Here is a 10,292-nt window from a genome sequence, read left to right as displayed (position 1 = left end):
TATGGACTCCTCAGGCCACCAATTTTGATGTTGAAGAATTGATGTCTGCTGTGGGGGTCCCAGGCTTCACTAATTTCTGCTGTTGATCCAGTTTTGCCTTCCTCTTTGTTTGGTTCTGATCCCTTAATAAAGGATTTTTGTTTTGAATTATACTCTCCTATGTGTTTTACTTCAAAAAGGACAGTTGGTTTGTGAGGATTCAGGTACATTTCAAATATACAATGTGAAATGAACAAGGGACACCAACACCAAACAATCTCCTTGAGATTAAATAATAAAAGATATCAATGGTGTTGGGGTAACTTGACACACAAAACACAGACAAAAATATTTGGGACTAAAAATAAAAATAACATTGAACAAAGATCAGCCTTGGCAAAAATCCAAACATTAAAGAAAAAAAAAGGCTGAAAATCCAAAAAATAAAAAATAAAAAAAATATAAAACTGTCAGATGTGACAACTAATAACAATATATTCAGGGAATCCCACTAAAAAAACACAAATAAAAGTTTGTGAGAAGTGTGTGTGAATATGAGCAGCAAAACTACTTAATTCTTGTCACATTATAAAGAAGAAGAGAGTGCGCTGTATTAAACCATTTTTAACATTGCAGCGTGACGAAAGTGCTGTATCCATTGCGAACGCTAAGTTTACCAGAACAAGCTGTCCCGTGTCGGAATTTCTTCTGAGCATGCGTGGCACTTTGTGCGTCGGAACAGGCCACACACGGTCGGAATTGACGCGATCGGATTTTGTTGTCGGAAAATTTTATCTCCTGCTCTCCAACTTTGTGTGTCGGAAAATCCGATGGAAAATGTCCGATGGCGCCCACACACGGTCGGAATTTCCGACAACACGCTCCGATCGGACATTGTCCATCGGAAAATCCGACCGTGTGTACGGGGCATAAGTCTAGTACGACCTTCATCAAGGATTTTCAGCTTAAAAGGGGCCTAATTTAGAACATTCCATGTAAACTTCAAGCCCTAAGGCAGCCCAAAGATAAGTCATTTTTTAAATTTGACCAATGGTAGACATGTGCAATCCATTTCGTTGTGAATCGAAATGTGATTGAAGTTTGCGTGATTTAGAAATTTGGATGTATCCGAATCTTCGAATCACAATAGAAACTAATTTCAACTAATTTGAAATAACAAAAACAATTAATTGATTCATATTTAATATTTGTTTCATTTGGATGACATTTTGCTATAGTTTGGGCCTTTTGTTAATGTTTATAGCATTTGAAAATATGTAACAATCACCAATCCTTGTTTCCACACCCAAATAGCAAGCAATTGTGCTGCAACTTTGAAAATGACTCGCTAAGCTATTGCTAGACTTGCCAGGCTTCACAAGTGTGTTGCACAATTGCAGCAAGTCCACATTGCATGACTCCTGATCAACTTTCTTTGCAAACATTCTACAAGTCTGTTGTAAGTTCTGGTTCAGTTAACAGCTTCAGCCCCGGAAGATTCCCCCCCCCCCCCCTTCCTGACCCGAGCATTTTTTGCGTTTTGGCACTGCGTCATTCTAACTAACAATTGCGCGATCGTGCGACGTTGCACCCAAACAAAATTGACGTCCTTTTTTTTACCATAAATAGAGATTTCTTTTGGTGGTATTTGATCACCTCTGCGGTTTTTAGTTTTTGCGCTATAAACAAAAAAAGAGCGTCAATTTTGAAAAAAAAATACATAATTTTTTATTTTTTGCTATAATAAATATTCCCGCACATGGTAACCGTCATAGTGGCGCACAGAAACTCGCATGGTGCCACCATGACGGTTACTGGCAGAATTGCCCGCAACACGGCTATTTCCCTGACAGTGCCCCCCCCCCCAAGGGGCAACCTCCGGATGCCCAACCGGGCCCATCTTTCGGGGGTAACAAACTCGGAATCTCTGCAAAAGTCGAGGAGCATGTATATTGGCTGCAGGTTCCCAAGAACTTTCTTCTGCTGGGTAACCCTTCCACTTTATAAGAAATTGAATGATCCTGCCTCTCCAGCGGCAGTCCAGGATGGCCTCAACTTCATACTCTGTTTCATCTCCCACAGAAACTGGAGGCGGAGGATCTTTTTTCCTTCCTGAAAAAGAACTAGACATAACAGCTTTAAGTAAGGAGACATGAAACACAGGGTGCACTTTATAAGAACTTGGAAGTGACAGTTCAAAAGCTACTGGATTAATCTCCCGTCTAATCTTGAATGGGCCAATAAATCTTGGTCCCAATTTCTGGGAGGGACAAGGAAGTTTAAGATTTGCAGAGGAGAGCCAAACCTCATCTCCAACCTTAAAGCTAGGGCTCTCTCCCCTCTTCTTGTCATATTGTTCCTTGTAGCCCTCTTGGGCCTTTTGCATGGTTAAATGGAGAATTTGATAGTTAGCCTGAATGGATTTTATCCTGTCTTGAACTGCTAGGACTGAGGTCTCTGAAATGACATTAGGTAGAAATGAAGGATGGAACCCATAGTTGGCCCAAAATGGTGATTAATCAGTGGTTGAGTGTACAGAATTATTGTATGCAAACTCCACATAGGGGAGTTACAAGGACCAGTCATCCTGGGAAATGGAGCAAAAACAGCGCAAATATTGTTCTAAGGTCTGATTAGTCCTTTCAGTCTGACCGTTGCTCTAGGGGTGATAGGCAGAGGATAGGCAAACTTCAATAGACAAAACTTTGCAGAGCTCTCTCCAAAATCGGGAAGTAAATTGGACCCCTCTATCAGACACAATGCTGTCAGGAAGGCTGTGAAGTCTGACTATCTCTCTTATGCAGGCTTTTGTTGTGTCTGCAGCGGAAGGAGTACCTATCATAGGCACGAAGTGTGACATCTTGGCCAGACGGTCTACAACAACTAGGATCGTTGTAAATCTTTCAGAGGGGGGGCAGCTCTACTATGAAGTCCATAGATATATTCCTCCATGGTTGTTCTGGTACCGGCAAAGGACGTAGCACACCCCAAGACTTAATGTTGGACCCCTTGTTTCTCTGGCAGGTAGTGCAGGAGCTTACATACTTTTTGCAATCAGTTTTCAAGGTAGGCCACCAAAAGGATCGCTGAATAAGATCCATAGTTTTCCGTACACCAAAGTGGCCAGCAAGTTGATGATCATGTAAAGTTTGTAAGACCTGGATTCTGGCTTGTTGTGGGACAAAGATCTTGTCCCGATACCAGAGATACCCCCCCTGGCTTCTTAGAGAGGAAGTCTCTGGTTCCTGGCATTGGAAGGAGGCCTGTTCAAGAGAAGACCTTAGATCAGGTTGAATCAAAAGAAAGTTCTGTGGAGACAAGATCGTACTGGATATTGTTTCTTCTGGGGTATCAGGAAACATTCTGGATAATGCATCGGCCTTGCCGTTCATGGAGCCAAGGCGGTAGGTGATGTGAAAGTTGAATCGTGAAAAGAACAGAGCCCAGAGAGCTTGACGGGGTCTCAGGCATTTGGCAGTGCGGAGGTACTCGAGGTTTCTGTGATCAGTGAATATCATTATAAGGTGCGTGGCTCCCTCAAGAAGGTATCTCCACTCTTCTAAGGCTGTATTAATAGTAGGAAGCTCACAATCACCTACGTCGTAATTCCTCTCGGGCTAAATCATTTTCCGGGAGGAGAAGGCCACAGGGTGAAGCAGAGACCTGGGTCCCAGGCGCTGTGAAAGTACTGCTCCTGTAGCTACCTCTGAGGCATCGACCTCTAAAATATAGGGCAGGATCAGGATGTTGAAGAATTGGTGCAGAAGTAAACAAAGCCTTCAGTTTCTCAAAGGCAGATTGGGCTTCGGAGGACCACAGGAAGTGAACATGTAGGCGGGTTACTTGGGTTATGGGCGAGATGATGGAAGAAAAGTTCCTTATAAACCTTCTATAGAAGTTTGCAAACCCTACAAACCTTTCTACACCCTTCTTGTCTGACGGAGTTGGCCAGTCTAGGACTGCCTGCACTTTCTGTGGATTCATAGCTACACCACCAGTAGAGAGGATGAGCCCTAGGAATTGTATGGATTTCTTTTTAAAGTCACACTTTTCTGCTTTCGCGTAAAGTCCGTGTTTTCTTAGTGTGAGTAATACTGTCTTTACGTGAGTCCGATGGAGCTCCAAGGTGGTTGAGAAGATAAGGATGTCATCCAGATAGATGATGACAAAGTAGTCAAGATATTCCCAGAAGATGTTGTTTACGAAGTGCTGGAAAGTAGCCGGGGCGTTACAGAGCCCAAACGGCATCACCAAATACTCAAAGTGCCCGAACCTCGTTCTGAATGCCGTCTTCCACTCATCGCCCTCACGGATGCGAACGAGGTTATAGGCACCCTGGAGGTCGAGTTTGGTGAACACTTGGGCTGAACGAAGTCTCTGGAAGAGTTCGGGGACCAGTGGGAGTGGATATCAGTTCTTTATGGTGATTTTATTTAATTCCCTATAGTCCACACATGGTCTTAGAGTCTTATCTTTTTTTTCAACAAAGAAAATGCCGGCACCGGCAGGAGAAAAAGAAGGACGGATGAAGCCCTTTGCCAAATTTTCGTCTATGTACTGTCGTAGTGTCCCCAATTCCACTTCAGAGAGGGCGAATATACGTCCAAATGGAACTTCGGCCCCTGGAAGCAGCTCGATAAGACAATCATATTGCCGATGTGGTGGTAGAACATCGGCCTTTCTCTTATCAAAAACGTCCAGGAATTCATGGTACACCCGGGGTACATCCTGGTTAGTGGAGGATGCCGACTGGACTGTCAGACAACTGGTGGTATCTCTGGATTCAGGGATGAGACAATGTTGTTGGCAATAGGGGGAAGTGAACAGGACTTCCTTCTTGATCCAAGCGATCTGGGGGTTATGGGCTTGGAGCCAAGGGATACCCAAGATAATTGGAGACATAGGTGAACTCAGAACCTCAAAACGTATGAATTCCCGATGGCCATCGGGAGAGGTAATAAGGAGAGGAGAAATCTCTTGAGTAACAAGGCCGGATTTAGGTAGGGTGCCATCTGCTAAATGGACTTCCAGACCCTGTTTCTTGTGGAGGAGGGCTAACCTAAGGTTTCTTGCCAGGTTCAAGTCCACAAAGCAACTGCATACTCCAGAATCGATTATAGCCTGGAGCCAGATCTCTTCTTCTCCCAACTGCAACGAAATGGGGAGAATGAGTTATGAGGGAGAAACCTGGAAATATGCTGGAGAGTAGGTGGGTGGCTTCTTGAACTTCTTGAACTTCCTGGGACAGTCGCATAGGTAATGGCCGTTTCCTCCACAATAGAGGCAGAGATTGGCTAGGATACGACAACATCTTTCATCAGGAGTTAGTGCGGAACGTAACAGGCCAATCTTCTTGGGAACTGATCCAAAGGTGGGTGTACTGGTGGGTCTGCAGGTTCGTGATTGTTCGGACTGTCTCTCCCGCAAACGTCGATCCAGTTGGATGGATAATTGGATGAGACCCTTGAGTGTTTTGGGAATCCCGATCCTAGCCAACTCATCCTTGAGGGATTCGGAGACTCCTAGGCGGAAATGGTGTAGTAAAGCTGTCTCATTCCAGGCTGTGTCTGTGGACCCCTGCCGGAAGTCCAGGGTATAGTCCTCTACTGGTCACTTACCCTGCTGCAGAGAATGCAGAGCGGCTTCAGCAGTGGCAGTACGCTGGGGATCCTCATAAAGTTGTGCCATAGCTGCCAGGAATGCGTCCACCGTGCAAATGACTGGACTCTTTTGTTCCCATAAGTTATGGGCCCAGGCCTAAGGTTCATCGGACAGCAAGCAAAAGTCCGGGGTTGCAGGGCTAGGTACAATAGGCAGTCTTGAAGGATATGAACTTTTTCTGGTCTCCGGAGAATCACTCCGGAACGGGAACTCGGGGTTCTGGAGGCGGGAACATCATCAAGGGAACCGCAGAGGATTGTTCATGAGCAGATGACTCTGACAGGTGTTGTAACTTATCCGTTAGTTGCAGATAGCCTTCCTGTAACTTCTGAACTGCTTGGGTCAGAGTGGTGGCTTTTTGGCACAAAGTCTGTAATGGGGACGCACCTCTGCCGGCCTCAGTCATGGCTGTATTATACTGTCAAGTCTGTAGTGTGAGGCCGGGTTGCTGAGAGGGCGTCCCTTGCGGCTGAGTGCAGCGCGTCCCTTGATTTGGGTACAGGGAATGCGACGCACAGAGGTGCACGGGTTGCCAGGAATACTGCAAGCTGGCTGGTTGGCTGTAAGTAGCTAGAGTGCATTGTGGCAGCCGTGCGGAGAGAAGTCTTGAGCGGTAATGGCAGGGTAAACCAGGAACAGGGTCCGCAGCCAGGCCAGGGGTCAGATACCAAAAGACAGTCCGAGAGAGGTACAGGAACAAGCCAGGTCATACACGGAGGGCAGAAGATCGGAGAGTAGTCAGCCAAGCCGGGGTCAGAGCGAGGAGATAAACAGGAACACAGGTCAAGCCAAGCAGAGGTCAAGCAGGGGTCTTCAGAGTATTCAAGGCACAGGAACACAGGAGCTGTTTGATAATCCAGCAAACTGCAAATGTCAGTGGCAGGTTTAAATAGGCCGGGGGGGTGTGTCCACAAGATCAGGGCGTGCGCACATTTGCGAGCGCGTGTGTGCACGCACGTGTGCGCGCATTGGTGCGCACAGACTGTTGAGGTCCAGCTATCGCGCATCTGCATGCGCGCAGGCGCACAGAAACTCGCCTGGCTCCACCATGACGGTTACTGGCGGAATTGCCCACAACACGGCCATTTCCCTGACAGGACCTGTCACTTCTCACCTCAGCGAAGCGGGATCTTTGTGTTTACACACAGAGATCCCGGGTTCTCGCCATGTTACGATCCATCGCGGGAGCCCAGGGTCATTGAGACCGCCGGGAACTGGTATCGGCTCCGGGGGCGAGCTGCGGGCGCGTGCCCCTAGTACAACTGCGGCGGCTGGTCGGCAAGAGGTTAAGCTGTGCAATAGTCATCCCACCACAGGGGTTACTGTGGCTGAATTTTCATACATTAAACTTCCAGAGCTCTTGCATCTTGATCTTGATCTGGGCAACATCTCAAAATGTTCAAAGTCCAATTATCACAGGGACAGAAAGTGAGGTGAAATCTTCTGAACAGGGGCACAGACAGCAAAACAAACATTACAGGGTTGTTAACCCTTCCCTATACTATTCAAAAAAACGTAAAAATTTTTTTTTTGCTAGAGTTCCACTTTAAAAATGTATTTGTTCTGTAGCGCTGGTAGATTTCTAATCCACCGCTTAATTGTAAATTTAGTGGGTCATCTGTTCTGTACATAGTTCAAATTTATGGTCCTATGCTGTCTGTCCTGCGGGAAGAAGCCGTACAATTGAGAAGACCCAGGGGAGGACCCGTCTTTGGAGAGGACCGTGCAGAATGCTGGTGTCTCAAGAGGGGCCTGGTGATTGGAGGATGCATCTTAATCTAACCTACCACACAAGTACTGCTGGGTCGGCTTAAAAGTTCTGGTACTGTGTTGCTGTTCATCTAAAACTACTACGTCCTGTGGCAGAGGACTGTACAGTTACATCGCTCTTCTAAAGTCTGTGGCAGAGATTTTTCTTTTTGTTCGTGTTACACCCCGGCTGCTAGGTCAGTGAGAGAGACCTATCCGGGTGGGCAAAGATTAAACCTTGGACTGAAAGTATATTCATCCCCAAGATTTCAAATTCCTCAGTGCCCTTCAGAAAAAGGTATTTGAACTTTCCTGCATCTCTTCTTCTACCTTTTTCCTGCTACTTCTTCAAGTTATTCCCTATTAAAGCATTGAAAAAGTACTAAAAGACTGGTGCCTACATTGTCGGATAAAAAGCTCAACATGGACTCTAAGTTCTAGTATTGGTGAAACTACGGGTAAGGAGGTGACGGTAACAGCCCGATAAAAATCAGCAGCTCCTTCGGGGGTTAGTGCTACAGTTCCAATTTACATACAAATTCAACTTAAGAACAAACCTACAGAACCTTGTTCGTAACCCGGGAACTGCCTGTATTGGGGTCGAGACAATTTGTTTAATTTGTATGTACATGGCCCAACAAACAAAGTCAGTTGAGAATAGGAAACTGAATTCAACTTAATAGCATATCAAATGATTATTTATTAAATCAGATTCATTTGTTTTATTCGGATGAGAGCGGACCAGTAGTCTTAAACAAAGAAACTTGTAATTGTCAGTTACTTCCACAGTCTAAGTATGTGAAAATTAACATTGCAGCTGCTGTACACAAGGTGCTATTCACTTGAAAAAATAGAAAATAGATAAAATACAGCGCTCACAATAGTGCAAAATAATCAGATGAATAAGTGAAATTAAATAAATTGAAAAAGATAAGTAAATGTCCATATAATGGTCAATGATGTGCTCCAATCAATAGATCACACAGATCGTGTGTTCCTAGTCTATAGGGTCACCAATCGGTCTCCTCCCCGGTCAGTCCCAACCCCCCACAGTTAGAACACACAGTGAGGGAACACATTTAACCCCTTGATTGCCCCCTATTATGATGAGCCACTGATTACTTTATAAATGTCACTGGCAGGGAAGGGGAACGAAAAAAAAGAAAAAGACTTTGTTCCCCCAGCCACACACTTGATATGCATTGGGGAATCCTCCCAACTGAGCTATAGTATTCTGACAGTGGGGAGCCATCATAATACACAGATCAGCACCACTGGCACTGATTGAGTGGGGAAAATCTGACAGGGCAGTCGATCAGTAGATAGACCTCCATGTCCATACATGGATCAAATTTGGCTGGTTCCTGCTGAACTGGACAAATTTCAATCCATGTATGGCCAGCCTAAGTCTTGGGATATGCTATGGCTCCATTCACACATGGGCGTTACAGAATCTTAGGCTGAATCAGGTGATTCTGCTCGCGATTTCAGAATTGTGGCAAAATGTGGGACATGTTTGTGATGCCATTACTTCTTAAAAGAGAAGTATGGGTTTTTAATTTTTTTTTGCTAATCATACTTACCTTGGTGGATGGAGCATCAGGCCCATGCTGCAGCTGTCCCCCAGCATCTCTGCACTGAGAACCGAGCCACCGAACACAATTGATGGCTCGATCCTCACTCCTCCCCGAGATGGTCTGCTGCTCCACACTCATTGGAGCGATGAGCTGTGGAGGGGTGGGGAGAGGCCGTCTCAGCAGCTCGCTGAGACACTGAGACTGCCATTAATTAAGGCAGCTGGTGGATGCAGACTTGGGAAGTCGGGATGACGCTCTGCCTCGACTGATGGCAGTGACATCAGTGGAGAGCGGACTTCAGACCACTCTCCGCTGAAAACGGATCACAGGAGTGCAAAATGGGTTGCACTCCTGTAACCCTTAGGAGAAACCCAGCCCAAAAAGCTCAGGCTGGACTTCTCCTGTTAATGGCACCCTAGTCCCGGTGCGATTTTGTCGTGGTTGTAGCGCGATATATCTTGCTGCAATCGCGGCAAATCGCAACATCCAACGCTGACGTCCAAAAGAAGCTCTTGCTCCTTTTTTGAGTGTCAAGCTCCACATGTTGCAAGTTGCTGCGATTGCAGTGCAATTTATTGCGCTACAACCACGGCAAAGTCGCCTCTTCTGCCCCAATTTTGGAATCGTGGGCAGAATCGCCCGATTCAGCCAAGGATTCCGGAATGCCCATTGCACACTTTATCTACTTCAGTACTGAACTTGTTCAAATGCATGGAACTCTTATGCTGTATCGAGACTCAGCAGCATACTTATGGCTGTTTTTGTCAGCTTATGTTATAAGGAAAGAATGTGCATTCCATTCATTACAAAGTTCCCTTTCAATGTTTACTTTAAACTTCACACCCAAACTAGGCCACAGCATTACATCACTCTGCCAAAAAAACTGACTTAATCTGCAAAAATGCATTGGAGATGTTATTTGTGATAATCTAGGCAAGGACATGTCTGAAGTTCAAAAAGTTTCTTTATTACTTCTATATTCAAGAGAAAAGAGTTCTGTGTCTGTGTGTTTACAGTCTGCCAGCTCTTAGCTCAATTATAAAGCTCACTCACTTGAAAGCGCTGCGAAGATCGATCTGTGTTAGTTCTTGTCACCCGGAGTTCGAGACTATATGTGTCTGGTGGAGGAGGGGAATGCCTTGCTGAGTTCTGAACTTCTAAGAACCTTATGATATGGCTAATTTAGAAACCACATGTGGATGCCTCCCTCTGAAATACATTACTGCACCATCCACAACTAAGTGTCGCATCAATTGACAGATCAAGAAATGAATCGTTAGAAGACTGAATATGTATTAATAAGGTTACTTTTTCATGTATGGGAAT

The sequence above is a fragment of the Aquarana catesbeiana genome, linkage group LG02 (genome assembly GCF_042186555.1).
Source record: "Aquarana catesbeiana isolate 2022-GZ linkage group LG02, ASM4218655v1, whole genome shotgun sequence".
In the NCBI taxonomy this organism is placed as follows: Eukaryota; Metazoa; Chordata; class Amphibia; order Anura; family Ranidae; genus Aquarana; species Aquarana catesbeiana.
The sequence above is the reverse complement of the archived record's forward strand: the minus strand, read 5'-3'. Positions refer to the sequence as shown.